Source organism: Rhinopithecus roxellana, chromosome 16 (genome assembly GCF_007565055.1).
Source record: "Rhinopithecus roxellana isolate Shanxi Qingling chromosome 16, ASM756505v1, whole genome shotgun sequence".
NCBI lineage: Eukaryota > Metazoa > Chordata > Mammalia > Primates > Cercopithecidae > Rhinopithecus > Rhinopithecus roxellana.
Genome location: NC_044564.1, coordinates 83162529 through 83178114, shown reverse-complemented (window position 1 = coordinate 83178114; position 15586 = coordinate 83162529).

Here is a 15586-nt window from a genome sequence, read left to right as displayed (position 1 = left end):
AGCCAAACTTGACAAATGGGATCCAATTAAACTAAAGAGCTATGCACAGCAAAAGAAACTACCATCACAGTGAACAGGCAACCTACAGAATGGGAGAAAATTTTTGCAATCTACTCATCTGACAAAGGGCTAATAACCAGAACCTACAAAGAACTCAAACAAATTCCCAAGAAAAAACATCCCCATCAAAAAGTGGGCAAAGTACATGAACAGACACTTCTCAAAAGAAGACATTTATGCAGCCAATAGACACATGAAAAAATGCTCATCATCACTCACCATCAGAGAAATGCAACCAAAACCACAATGAGATACCATCTCACACCAGTTAGAATGGCTATCATTAAAAAGTCAGAAAACAACAGGTGCTGGAGAGGATGTGAAGAAATAGGAACACTTTTACACTGTTGGTGGGACTGTAAACTGGTTCAACCCTTGTGGAAGACAGTGAAGCAATTCCTCAAGGATCTAGAACTAGAAATATCATTTGACCCAACCATCCCATTACTGGGGATATACCCAAAGGATTATAAATCATGCTGCTATAAAGACACATGCACACGTATGTTTATTGTGGCACTATTCACAATAGCAAAGACTTGGAACCAACCCAATGTCCATCAATGATAGACTGTATTAAGCAAATGTGGTACATATACACCATGGAATACTATGCAGCCATAAAAATGGATGAGTTCATGTCCTTTGTAGGGACATGGATGCAGCTGGAAGCCATCATTCTCAGCAAACTATTGCAAGAACAAAAAACCCAACACTGCATGTTCTCACTCATAGATGGGAATTGAACAATGAGAATACTTGGACACAGGAAGGGGAACATCACACACTGGGACCTGTCATGGGGTGGGGGGAGGGAGGAGGGATAGCATTAGGAGATATACCTAATGTAAATGATGAGTTAATGGGTGCAGCACACCAACATGACACATGTATACATGTGTAACAAACCTGCACGTTGTGCACATGTACCCTAGAATATAAAGTATAATAAAAAAATGAAAAATTTAAAAAATTGGGGGAAATTAATTCCTATTTAGATAAAAAAATTAATGTTTACAGAAATAGTGTAAAATAAAATTATTTTGATTCCACATACATCTCTGAAGGGTTAACTTAAATTTACGGTATTATTCCCTGATAATAACTAGTCTGTAGGTTTGTTTTCACTAAATATGGCATATTTTCTCAACAGTTTAGCTTTGAATAATGCCTCATTGCCCCAAAGTCTTCTAGCTCAGAAATCTAGAATTGATGGCTTATTCTTCACTTTTCGATTTTATGTTCACTAAATTCTGTCACATCTTCCTTTGAAAATTCTTTAGTACTCACACCTCACTCTCATTTTCAAATGGTATTTTCATTTTCTATGTTTACACATTTCTTCAGAAGTGCTCTGTGATGTTTTTATTTAATATTCTTACTTCTGTTCAATTATGCAAATATTTTCTCAATATAATTCAGAGATTACTGTTTCTAAAATGAATTATTATTGCAGGAACCCACTGTTTAACTCACTCTCCTCAACACTGTTTCTTGTTAAAGCAAATGTGACTTGAATTCAGATCTTGATACCATCATTACAATCAAGCCATTTAAAGTTTTAAGAGCATCAGTTTTCTCAATAGCATTAGGAGAAATAGCTAACGTAGATGACTGGTTGATGGGTGCAGCAAACCACCATGGCACGCATATACCTATGTAACAAACCTGCACATTTTGCACATGTATCCTAGAACTTAAAGCATAATTTTTAAAAACATTCACAAAACTGGAGTGAATATCTGAAATCCCATTCAGCATTACATACTGTGGTGCTATGATATTATTGTCTACACAATTAAGCTTAAACTCTGACTTTCAAATTCCTACTAAAATTCACACACTTTATATTTCCAATCCCATTTTTACTGCAGCCTAACATATATTCGCTGACGTAGGTAAATTAATCTTCTTCTCTAACCAAACCCTATGTGAATCTATCTGATTTGACTTTGACAGTTACGACCTCTGACAGAATGCTTCCATATCATCTCCAAATCTTCCTCTGCATCAAAGTTCAGAAATGAATCTGCACTGTTGTCCATTAGCAAAGTATTACCTAATTAGGTCTTTTTCACCTTTAAAGTATTACTTTCCATTTTATATTATTACAATATCAATTAATGAAGTAATTAAATATATAGCATTTTCTCTCAATGAACATTCCCTCCTTTTCATCCCCATTGCTATATCTTACCTTTTTTAGGGATTCTGAGCTAAACTATATATATTAGAAATTACATATATAGTATGCTTTTTCCCTAAGTAGTTTCTTTGTAAACTGAAATGGTACTTGCCCTGACATCTTCTCTTCCTCATATGTTGAGAAAATATGTCTTTATGTTCTGGCTTTCTAATTCTTTTACAGTATGCATGTAAAATGACATTGGAAGCTTTTAATGCATCTATTAAGTTTTACTTTTTATTGGTTTTATTGATGGTTTGCATTTAAAATGTTTTATTGTATCCTTTTAATATTCTTAGATCTATCTTCCTTGTAGTTAAAAGTTGCTCCCATTAGTGAGCAATTTATTTTGTTTCGCTAATGTTTTCTTAAGGATTAGACTGTATTCCTGTGATATTCTCCCGTGGCACGCTGCACACCCATCACTCTGTTTTTATTACTGGTTTAGCTATCTGTCTTCCTTGCTTAAATGTAAGGTTAACAAGGTTATAACTAAGATATGGACATCTGAATGTTATTGCTGATAAGTGTAGAAGCACAATGGAGATGTTTTCTGAAGTTGTTATTTTGTATTTGACATTATGTATTCTAAATATCAAATAAGACTAGATACCAAGCACTTAGCCTGCCTTATTCTGTCCCCTCACTTATTGTGACTTGTGACTTTGTCATTCTATTATCTTGTACACAGATATCTTAAAAACATTATCATATACCATTCCGTTAAGAAAGCAGCTTTATGTTGTTGTTTTGTTTTGTTTTGTTTTGTTTTGTTTTGTTTCAGTTTAGAAAAAAATCTTTGGACCTGGTTTTGATCAAGGAGAAAAGCAAGGGAATTCAATCATGCGGGTCCAGTGTTTAGATATTTACTTCATATTTCATGTGTGTTCTGATAATAAAATGCTTGCAAGTATTTAATAGAAAGAACTAAATGCAATCAAGATAAAATGTAAACATTATAACAGAGTGAAAGATCTGCATTTCAATCATTTAGCTCAAAATATCTTTAGTTATGGAGAAACTCTTAAACATTAGATTATATAATATCAATTAATTACTAAAAGGAATTATAGTTATATGTCAATTCTGATCCTCTTAGTAACTATGTAGGCCAATATGTCATATGTAAATATGCGGTTGTGTGTATCTGGATATTTTTATTCACAAACATGTCATTTTTTTCTCAAGCATTTTTAATAACTATAACATTAAATGATGATTATGCCATAACTTATTTAACAAGCTCCTATGGAAAATAGTGCCTGTTTCTCAATTTTTAATGTCATAAACAAGGATGCAATGAATAATTACATGCACATATCTTTCTGTACCTTTAATTTTTGCCTTCTTAAAGTACTCGAGGTCAATTTATGGGCCAAGGAAATTTTCAATTAAAATAAAACTAGCTGATTAGAACTCTCTTATTTTGCCTAGTGACACAATGGCATTTTGTTCTTCTGCTATCTTTCTTTATGGAGAGTTATTATAATCCAAAGATGTGGCCAGGAACAGTGGCTCATGCCAGCACTTTGGAAGGTCAAGGTGGGCGGATGTCAGGAGTTAGAGACCAGTCTGGTCAACATGGCCAAACTCGGTCTCTACTAAAAATAACAAAATTAGCAGGGCACGGTGGCACGCGCCTGTAATCCCAGCTACTCCGGAGGTTGAGGCACGAGAATGACTTGAACCTGGGAGGTGGAGCTCGCGGTGAGCGGAGATCCTGCCACTGCACCCCAGCCTGGGCAACAGAGCAAGACTCTGTCTCAAAAAAAAAAATTTTTTTTTATACCTTTAAAGAAGATATACTATTTCTACATCTCAATGAGCAATACTTGATAAGGTATTTGTGACTGTTATGTATGCATATGTTTATAAATGTGGGTGTGGAGAATCTGTTTTTATGTAATAATCATCATCACAGCTTAACTTACTGAATCATTATACAAATGCAGAAATGGTGAAACATAGTAATAACTTACCTAAGATCATGGTAATTAAATTGTATAACTGAATTTCTACCAGTTACTAAGTTCTCACATTTAAAATTTATATAGAGAATAAATTAACTATTAACATAAACATGACTTTTGGTCAGACATCCACAAAGGAAAATCTACTGCAATCCTGAATTATGGAAAGACATAATCTATTCCTTTTCTGAAAAAGCAAATTGTTATTCTTAGAAAAACAGTAAGGGATGGCAGATAGACATAGCAAGTAAAAAATCTAGTGTAAGGAAAATTTCCTGGTATGGAAAATAAAGTTTTGTTGTAAATAAAATAGTTAATATCATGGGTTATAATTTCAGATCCAGTCTTTGTTCTAATGAATATTAACAATAAGTCATTATTTATCCTGTGTAGAATATATATATATATGTAACTTATTATATGTATATATCCTAAATTAGGAAAAAAACCCTGAAATGTGTTGCTTAGTTACTTTAAATGCTGCTTTATTTCACATCATTTCAACACAGTGATGACAATATCAAAGCTATTATAGTGATGTAAAAACAAATATTTATGATTATGTATTTAGTGTTAGACCAATATTCAAAACCAGTTATATAGATATGCACAAGTTAGAAAGAATGTGAGATATTCTGTAATAACTTGAAAATATGTAAATAAAGCCTATCCTTTATAAGTGAATTTGATCAACTATTTACATATCAGGAATTATTATGTAGAAACACCTTGCTTTTATAATAGATAGTCATTAACTGAAAAAGAATGCATAATTAATGAGCATAGAAATTGTGTTGGGTGGAAAAAAAGACAAAGATCTCCATAAATCCTTTACAATGAATCCAGATATCATGTCAGCTTCCTCATGTTGTGAATTAAGTGTCACTTGATATCTGTCTACCTATTATTCTCTTATTACAATATACCACGCAATGTCATCATCATTAATTGTTTTTCCAAATTCATTCACACCAAGAAAGGAACTCACTTCATGGGAATGTAAGCATCCCTACAACTGAAAAGACTCAGGGTTCTTTTCTTATGAATGACAAACAATTAATTGCAATCAGTTAATTTAATTGTAATAAGTTTATCCCCACATTCTCATTGTGCTTTGGTGTTGTGACATGATACACCTTTTAGAAAATCAAGATAATCATACTTGCTAAGATGAAGTGTCTTTGAAGCCAGCCAGCACACCTTCTCTTGTCAGAAATGCTTCTCATCATGTATCATGTTTTTCACCATTTCAAAATTTTGAATATAAAATGGACAATAATTAGAGTTACCAATATCCTAAGAGAGAAATTATACTGGTAAAATATTTTGTGAGGTTTTTAGAAGACAGGTAACAATTGTGAAAATAGATTTTCTTTAAATAATATATCAATTCATACCAAGGAAAACATCCACTAACATGGTAAAAGCTTTTTCTTATTTATTTATTTATCTATTTATCTATCTATTTATTGTAGTTTAATTCCAAGCCATACTTTAACTACTACAGCTCTCCATTGTCCCTGTTCCACCTAATTGTCTGACAAATCACTGTCGTTAAATAAAATTAAAATATAAGACAAGATCCAGACAATCTGAAAGCTTCATTAAATTGCATATTCACATTTGATGTACAAAACAATAAATTTATACAAATTGTAGTTATTTATTTCTTATAATAACTCGATGTGGAAGAGATCCAGCACTATATGAGAGAAAAAATAAATTTAAATATCTCCGTGTAATAGGAAAAGAGATATACCTAGTGACTGTATAACTGAATGGAATTACTTCTGATTTTTTTTTCTGTTTATATGCCAAAGCCTATTCTTAACATCTGCATCCAAGACTCATTTAACAAGTGTTACTGGCTTGAAGGTTGATGAAAATCCTCTCTCATACTCCAACTTTTGACATGAAAATGAAAGAACGGAAATCTAAGACCAAAGGTGTGAATTTTACATTCCCAACTATGCACTTTGGGTTCAGTAAATAAAATAATTCTTTCTTGGCTTTGGAGAAACTAGATTATGTGTCTATCTAAACATAAGGTAGAGGAAGTTCTTTCCTTTTGTATTGTTTTGTTTTCCCACACGAGCTGGTTCTCCAAATTATTTGATTCTGGGAGCATTGAACTCTAAATATAATCTGGGTAAACAGTAGGCAGGCAAGATAATAAAAATAGCATTCGTGGAGACACTGAGTATATTTTCAATTAGGTATATATTTTGTAACTGATGCTATTTTCCAACTCTTCTCTTTCCAAACAACTAGGAAAGCTTTGCTAAATCCATCATTCATGTATTTATTTAAGAAAGGCTCACTCTTTGGGCACCTATAATTTAAGTGAGAAATTACAAATTTGAATGGGAGATTTATAAGTAAATGAGACATAACCTCTGATTTTAAGATTCTTAATACAGTAGCATAAAGTAAAGTAAATATAATGCAGTGTTAAGTACTGAAGTGAAACCATTGTTTATGGCTCAGAGGAACAGGAAAGAATTCTCACAGACAAGATATCCCTGAGTAAGATTTCAGTTCCAAGAGAAAGACAATAGGAAGAATTACTTCCCAGAATTAGAAAATAGCATAAGAAAAAAATATTGAATTTGTCTCCATAGTTTGGAAACCTTTTTTGAGTCAAGGATTGATCATGATCTACTTCATCTGATACTTCATGTGTGCACTGACTCACTTCTTCCATCATCTCTGGATGTTAGCTCTATCTCCATTTTATAGGAAAATGTGAAAGCCCCATTTATCCTTACATACATTGTCAATAACCAATTAATTTAAACTAACTAATGTAAGATTAGTGATGAAAATGAGACCTTCTACCTTCCAAATCCATCTTCCAAAAGTCACATTGCCTCCTGAAACTGGGAACTTTAAAGAGGGTACTATGGGAGTTATTTGCTGATCTTCTGTGGACATAAAGGTCGCAAAGGCATTAAAAGTGGAATAGGTCACTAAAACAGAGGTTATGTGAATGAGAAAATCTACTCAAAAGATACAAGTGTATTGTCCAGAGAAAAAAGAACTTTGAGTCATGTGCTAAAATCTTTGTGGGTCAATGTTAGATTGGCTTGGAGATTGCTGGATAGTGTGAAAAATGATATGTAATAAAGAAAGAGATCATGGATTTTTAACAAGTTCAAAGGAAGAAGGCTAGTAGAGGGAGGCTGCTTTAGCATTTGCTTTGAAATAGAAAACAAAATGCCAAACTTCTCCAAGGAACGTTGAAGAATAAAGGACTGAAAGGGGTTGATATGGTTTGGCTGTGTCCCCACGCAAATCTCATCTTGAATTCCCACGTGTTGTGGGAGGGACATGGTGGGACATAATTGAATCATGGGGGCAGATCTTTTCTGTGCTGTTCTCGTGATAGTGAGTAAGTCTCACGAGATCTGATGATTATAAGGGGGCATTTTCCTGCACAAGCTCTCTTTGCATGCTGCGGTTCATGTAGTATGTGATTTGCTCCCCCTTGCCTTCCACCATGATTGTGAGGCTTCCCCAGCCACTTGGAACTGTAAGCCCAATTAAACCTCTTTCTTTTGTAAACTGCCCAGTCTCGGGTATGTCTTTATCAGCAGTATGAAAACGGACTAATACAGCGGTAGTGGTATAAAAAGATATACATTTTTCAGGTGAGACACTATAAAATTATATACTTCTTCCATATTGTTTCTCTCTATACATCAAAAGCCCATTCCAAAAAGCAATTCATATTGTGTGTTTTAAGATATTTTAATAAGGAAGATTTATAAGAGGGAAAGGCTAATTAGTGTAAAACACATCAGGATAGTTGAATTCGAATCTTGATTACCATTATTTTTATCATTATTAATACAAGAATTACTCCTTGCATTATGTGTAGATGTTTTCACATATATGGATCGATTCTCTTTTACACATTAGTGATGATTATAGCAGGCAATATATGAACATAAAATAAATAAAGCCAATTTTTGTTAATCTGAAACGTTTTCAAAGGTAATTTATTAAAACATCTTTTTTTTATGAATCTATTCTATTTAGTGGAAAAGGAGTTAATTTTTCATGTTGTTTGAGCCCACCGTATAATGATCATATGATCATGTCTAGTTTAATGTCTTTCAAGATGGATTCTAATTTGTTTTCAGAGAAAATTTAAATGATGGGTATAATGCAATTGCATATACTATTTAAAATTGGTTAGCATGTTCTCTGTGTAAGTGTACATAAGTAAATAACTCCTAAATATTAAAAATTATCAGGCTTTTCATAGTCAGTACATTTACCATATGTAATTTCAAAGATACATTTCTTAAAATTAAGCAAACAGATTAATAGGCATAACATCAATAATCAAATAAATCAAAACAAGAAAACAACAAAAATCACCTGGCCCTCTGAACACAACCCTCTTTTGGACAAGTAATCTGTCCCTTAACATGCCTTATACCTTGTATTTCACCACTTATTTATTGAAAAGTATTAGTCTTACCTACTTATTGTTGCTTAGTAACAAACATAAACCTGCTAAAGGTTTTAGTACAAAGTTGTACCATTATTATGAATGTAATGAATGTAATTTAACTTTTATACCTAAACATGATTTTTATTGACAAGGATGAGATAATGCCTAAAATGGCAATGGTGTTGCCATTTTTACAATAAAATCTTCTAAATGAGTTAATACTTTCAATTTAAGACTGAATTTTAACAACTTATTTCAGGTTTACGTGACAAGTAGAAAAATTCTTATTGTATAATATATCATTATCATTGCAGAAAGAAGAGCTTTTATAAACACAGCAGACAAATTAACACTACAACAGCAAATATGGCAAGAGTTATTGCTCACTCTTGTCGTATTTACTAGACTCTTAGAGGCAAAGCAGTGAGCCACATTTGGATATGTAAGATTTAAATCCCAACATAATATAAACAACCAACAATATCAATAATATTTATCAAAACTAGACATTGTTGTTGAATGGAGTCAATGTAATCCAAAACTTTTGGATAGGATTTAAAACAGTGGACAGTTTAGAATTCTAAATAAGGATGTAAAATGGTGGGAAGGGAGTTTCACTTTATTCCCAACACAGAAAACAAGTGAGAGTACTATTGGATTTATTATGTATTGTAGTTAATAAAATCTAGGGCATAAAAAAGAAAAAAAAATACTTGGTAAGAAAAGTACCATACTTTTAAGAATTAGAAATCAGGATAAGTATGTTCTAGTTCTAATTCTGAAATAGTGACTTTGAGGAAAGATGTCTTTCATATTCCTATTCATTTTCTTCATATGTTTATTAGCAATAGAACTCCCACCCTAAATATGTTATTTTCTGAACATTTTGAAGTTAGATAATACATGTGAAAGTGCCTTGTAAACCACAGTGTGGTATACACACATCTTACTATTATTAAGAAGCACTTGCTACTGTGTTATTTGTAGGCTACATATCAGAATTCTCCATTTAAATATGACTCACCACTAAGTATAAGGGCACTATTATGCTAAAACATGATAGCTAATTACATAGATTCATTCAACCATGAAATTACTTTGTTAATACATAACGGAACAGATTTGTTAATGTGTGTTCTTGCAAATGAATACATCTGTGTAAATAGTGACCTTCACTGGATACTTTCTTTAAAATTCTTTGTCTAATAAAATAGTACTTGCAGATATAACTCTCTTTGTAATTTGTAAACACAATAACATTCCAGTAATTTCACACCTGTGGTCAAGGAAAGTAATGATTAAACATGACATTATTAATGGAGAACATAAAAAAATGAATGTAGATGTTGTTTCTGTTGACTGAATAGCTATTTTTCTTTTACTTAAAATACTAGTATCAAACCATTAATGTAAAAAAAGCTATTTAATGTGGTGCTCTTATTCTCTGTATTCTTTTGGATCTGCCTTTGATTTACTCCTTTAATTGCTTCACTGCCTTGGTGGAATGCTTTTATGTGCCAGAAACTTCTTTAAAACTAGAGATAATGTTTAGGTACATTGTGTAGAATGTAGTCTATCCAACAGGAATCAATTTGGAGAATTCTCATTTAAATTAAAGAACACCAGCGATTATGAAATCCTTTAATTTTACTATTTGCTCTCTGTATTTTTGCTTTCCAATGGAATCCTTGAAGAATTTTTTTTCAATTAAAATATTTACTTTCCTATAGCAGTCACAAGAAATTATGAGATAGCAAGGGAGCATATTAAGAATAGTTATCTCATCTTAGAAGTTGTGCAACTCATCTGTCAGAGCTAGAGTAGTTTCTCTGTCTTCCATAGATAGGAATTTGTTTCTGTCTACCATGATAAGCAATATTGAGAAAAGATGGCCATTGTTTTACTTCCTCCCGAACAGGTAATGAGTTTACAAGAACAATGGACATATTTCAGTGACAAATTGTAAGCAATATGTATGGAATCACTGTGTTGTCTGCAATGATCCTAAGAAATGTAGTGAATCTGAACAAAAGGCTAATGTAAAAATGGAAGTCTGGTTGTCGAAATCCATTAAACCTGGATAGGATTTGGTGAATGCTGAAAAAAGGCTTCAGCCTTTCCCCATTAGAAAAGGAAATAAGTGGGAGTAATCGTAAAGGGCAGAATGAATGTCTGATTAGTAGGAAAAAATAGTAAGTTTACATTTAATTTGTTGGGAAGTGCCAGTTTTGAGACTCAGAGAAAAAGAGTATAGAATTTAAGAGAACTTTAATTGGTCATTGCATGTTTGCTGGCAAAAGAGACAGAAATGAAAGTTATTTTAAAGGTAATGGGCTTTGCTAGCACATGAAAGCTGGATATTCATCATCATTATGATAATAGAAAATGTAATAGTTGGCTCCAAAGTCATCTCAAGCACTATTTAAAGTACGTCCATGTTTTATCTAATGAAGTATTGACATCAACACCATTAAAGAGATACTAAGTATTACCTATTTTTGCAGATGAAAAAAGAATTCGAAAGGCTATATCAATTGCCCAGGGTCACAAAGTTAGTGGTTTATCCTCATAAGAGCCCTGTTCTCATGAATTGGAAGAGTAAGTCTAGTAAATTGATGATGACTCTATCCATTAGAAGTAGTTTTCAAATAATTTAAAATATTGATATCTATGAACATTTTGGGTGAAAAAAATGAGTGAGTGAGAATAACATAATTATATTAAAACTAAATAAAATATATTAAGTAATTACTCCAATATCTGTTATCCTATATAGGCAGACTAACTGAAATCTTGGAAGTAGATCTGAATATACTAATGTAAGAATAATTGTCATAGAATTAAGGTGAGATTTTTCATATAGAAAAGGAAGAATATTCTTTTTTTTCTGTTTTTAGCTTTTTTTGGTTTGTTTTCTTTTGTTTTATTTTACTTTAAGTTCTGGGGTACATGTGCAGACCGTGCAGTTTTGTTATATAGGTATACATGTGCCATGGTGGTTTGCTGCATCCATCAACCCGTAACCTGCATTAGGCATTTCTCCTAATGTTATCCCTCCACTACCCCCCATCCCCCAACGGGCCCCGGTGTGCGATGTTCCCCTTCCTGTGTCCATGTGTTCTCATTGTTCAACTCCCACTTATGAGTGACAACATGCAGTGTTTGGTTTTCTGATCGTGTGATAGTTTGCTGAGAATGATGGTTTCCAGCTTCATCCATGTCCCTGCAAAGAACATTAACTCATCCAAAAAAGAAGAATATTCTTAGGCCAAGTGATGATTTAGAAAAACAATAATAAAATGTTATTTTCTGTTCTCACAATATGCACCAAATAATAAACTCAAGGATTCCAAATATTATGTTTTACTAATAAAATCTTCTAACAACTAGAGCAACATATAAATAAATATTAATTAAAAATAGAAATGCAAGGGATTTATAACCATAAAAGTTATGTAAGAAATCATAAAAACAATTAAAACTGACATGAACAAAGAAAACAGCAAACATTCAAATAAAATGAAAAAGAAGACAAATGAAAATAAATGTCTCCAGGATATTAGAAAAATAAGGGTCAATATCATAACAATGAAAGTATTTTTACAATATTAAGAATAAAATGTGAAAATCAGAAAATAATATTACAGTAATAACAAACAAATTGTTAAAGAAATTTAAACTAACTGAAACTTATTTGAATTTTGTAATATTTGAAGACATGTTAAATAAATTAAGATATGTTATTTTTAATTAATTTTACAACATAGGAGACAATGATACTCTAGGCAAATATATAAATTAATATGCTGGCTGGGCATGGTGGCTCACACCTGTAATTCCAACACTTTGGGCGGTCGAGGTAGGCGGATTACCTGAAGTCAGGAGTTCAAGACCACTCTGGCCAACATGATGAAAACCTGTCTCCCCTAAAAATACAAAAAATTAGCCAGATGTGGTGGCACACGTCTATATTTCCAGCTACTCAGGAGGTTGAGGCAGGAGAATCACTTGGACCCAGGAAAGGGAGGTTGCAGTGAGCGGAGATCACACCCCTGCATTCCAAGCTGGATGTTAAGAGCAAAACTCTGTGAAAGAGAGAGAAGAAAGAAAAGAAAGAAAAGAAAGAAAGAAGGAAAGAAGGAAAGAAAAGAGGAAGGAAGGAAGGGAGGGAGGGAGGGAAGGAAGGAAGGAGGAAAAGAAAAGAAAGAAAAAGAAACAAAGAAATGAGGGAGGGAGGGAGGGAGGGGAAGACAGAAAATCAGAAAGGTGGGAGGGAGGGAGGGAGGGAGGAAGGAAGGAAGGAAGGAAGGAAGGAAGGAAGGAAGGAAGGAAGGAAGGAAGGGAGGAAGGAAGGAAGGAAGACGAATACAAGAATTGCCTTTACATATTTACAACAATATACCATTTTCTTAACACACATACTGAGAAGAAAATGAATAAATACATAAGGATATTAACACATATATCTCTAAATGATGAAATTGTATGTATTTTATGAGGAGATTTTCTTCACATAATTTTGTGGATGATTATAAAGTAATAGCTTACAAAGGCAAAAATAGTTAAATATGCAACACAACCAGAATTTCAGCCTGACCTGTCTTACTTATGTTTATTAATATATATTTTGAACAACAGTGTCAGATGGATTACAGGGGGTGGATGTAAACGTTTAGATATGACAAATTCATTAAGTGCTCAGTGAAAAACTGCAGTTGCTTGTTTTGTGACGGCGCTAGTTTTCATAGTGGTAGTAAAAGTAGCAATAACAAGATCAATGGAAGTAGTAGGAGAACAATAGAAGCAAATAGAAAGTAATAGTAGGAGTAGCAAAAATAGTAGCCATAATAGTATATAAATGTACTTTCCAGTAGTTGACAGTAGAAAGTCAAAAAATAGAAAAGTAATAGATTGTTTAGTATGTTGGAAACGTGATACACTGTAAAAAATAATAAGGTACCACATAATAATTGTATGGCTTCTAACAACCTGACCAAATGATATTGGTCTGTTTCCCCACTTAGAAGACAGGGTGCATACTATTATACTTATTTTGATAGTTTGATATTCTCATGTAAGAATGAAATATTATAGTGTATGACAATCATCCAGAGCAATACTTGACACTTGGTATAAGAAAACAGGTTTTCTTTCTTCTGCTCCCTTACAATATTTTACAACTTTGTAAATATTTTACAAATATTTACAATTTTGTTCATTATAAAGTAGTATTTTTCACTTTTAAAATTCTCACATAATTTTTAATCACTGTGAAACAATCTAAATATAGATTTTGATAATCTTTAAGCTTAAATGGTATCAAACCCTGTACTCTTTCTGCATTATGATTTCAATTTGAGTACATGCCTTTCTTCTAGTTCAGTTGTAATATCCTCCATAGAATAGGCTTGCAGTAATATATCTCAGACTTCTGGCACCTGACATAGTACCTAGAAAAAGAAATAACTGGCAAGAAGTACTTGAATATAAGATATTTTTTGTTTTTGTTTGTTTGTTTTAATTGAGCTTAAGAAGCAGAAATAACAAGCTAACTATTATTAATCCAAAAATAAAGATGGATAGTCAGTGTGGTTTAAAGCTAGGAGGCCACTTAATTCAGCCCCTGACTCTCATATTGGATTTACAGAGTATAAAATGTATACCTTTAGTAAACTGCCTCAAGACTCGAGTCACCTTCCCATTATTTTTAAGCTCCAGCCATTGATGCAGGAATCAGCCATATGCAGGTGTAACCTGACAGCATCTCATTCCAGTAGGACTTTCGTCTCTCTTTTGCACTGGAAATATTCTGTTTCTGCTGTTGTAATAATTGTGGGAATCTACCAAGTGATTTTGACACATGCACAAACCTGACATTTTTGAAGGTAAGACTTAATTAGTGGTATATAAATGTTGGTGGGTAAAATATTCTCCTCTTTTTGTCTCAGATTAAGACTTCAGGTGAATTTTCCAGTGCTCTTAAGAGTGCCTTGAGTGGAATCATGTCCCATTTTCCTACGATCATAATCCATTCAATAACACAACTTGATTTTGCTTTCCTCTCTTTAACTTACTCTTCTAGTGTCCATTGATTTTTATTCTTAGGGATCAGTTCCCAAGATAAACAGTCTGCCTGCAAGTACTTGTCTAAATCTCACCTTTTTAGGGAAGCCCAGGTTAAGAGAATGTGGTTAAAAGTCATAGAAAGCAAACCATCAGGATTGGACTCGGGATCTGAGCCTTTCATTGGTCACATTGATAATGACTGTATCTGGAAAGTGGGAAGGTGACAACCCCTCACCTAAGGCAGCATAAAAGGTCTCTATAAAGTTGTAATATTGTTAAGAATCATTTGTGGTGGACTGGAATCCTGCATAGTTGAAATCTGAAACTCTGGCTTCTGTAATAGTGGTGGCACCGAAATATTGAGCAATGGTATTTTTGTAGCTTTATTGAGGCATAGTTTATATACAAAAATGTGCATATTTAATGTCTACATTTAATGAGTATGGATTTATGTATACACTCATGATACAACCACCATAGTCAATATACTAAACATACCTATCACCACTAAAACTATTCTTTCCTCTTTTATGCTTCCTATCCCTCACCTGAGGTAAGATCACTTTTCATCTAAGCTATCCTCCTAATATATTTTATTTATTTTATTATTTTTTTGAGATGCAATCTTGCTCTGTCACCCAGAATGGAGTGCAGTGGCATGATCTCCACTCACTGCATCCCTCCTGGGTTCAAGCAATTCTCCTGCCTCAGCCTCCTGAGTGGCTGGGATTATAGGCACCTGCCACCACGCCCAGCTAATTTTTCTGTTTTTAGTAGAGACAGGGTTTCACCATGTTGGCCAGGCTGGTCTTGAACTCCTGACCTCCAGTGACCTGCTCGCCT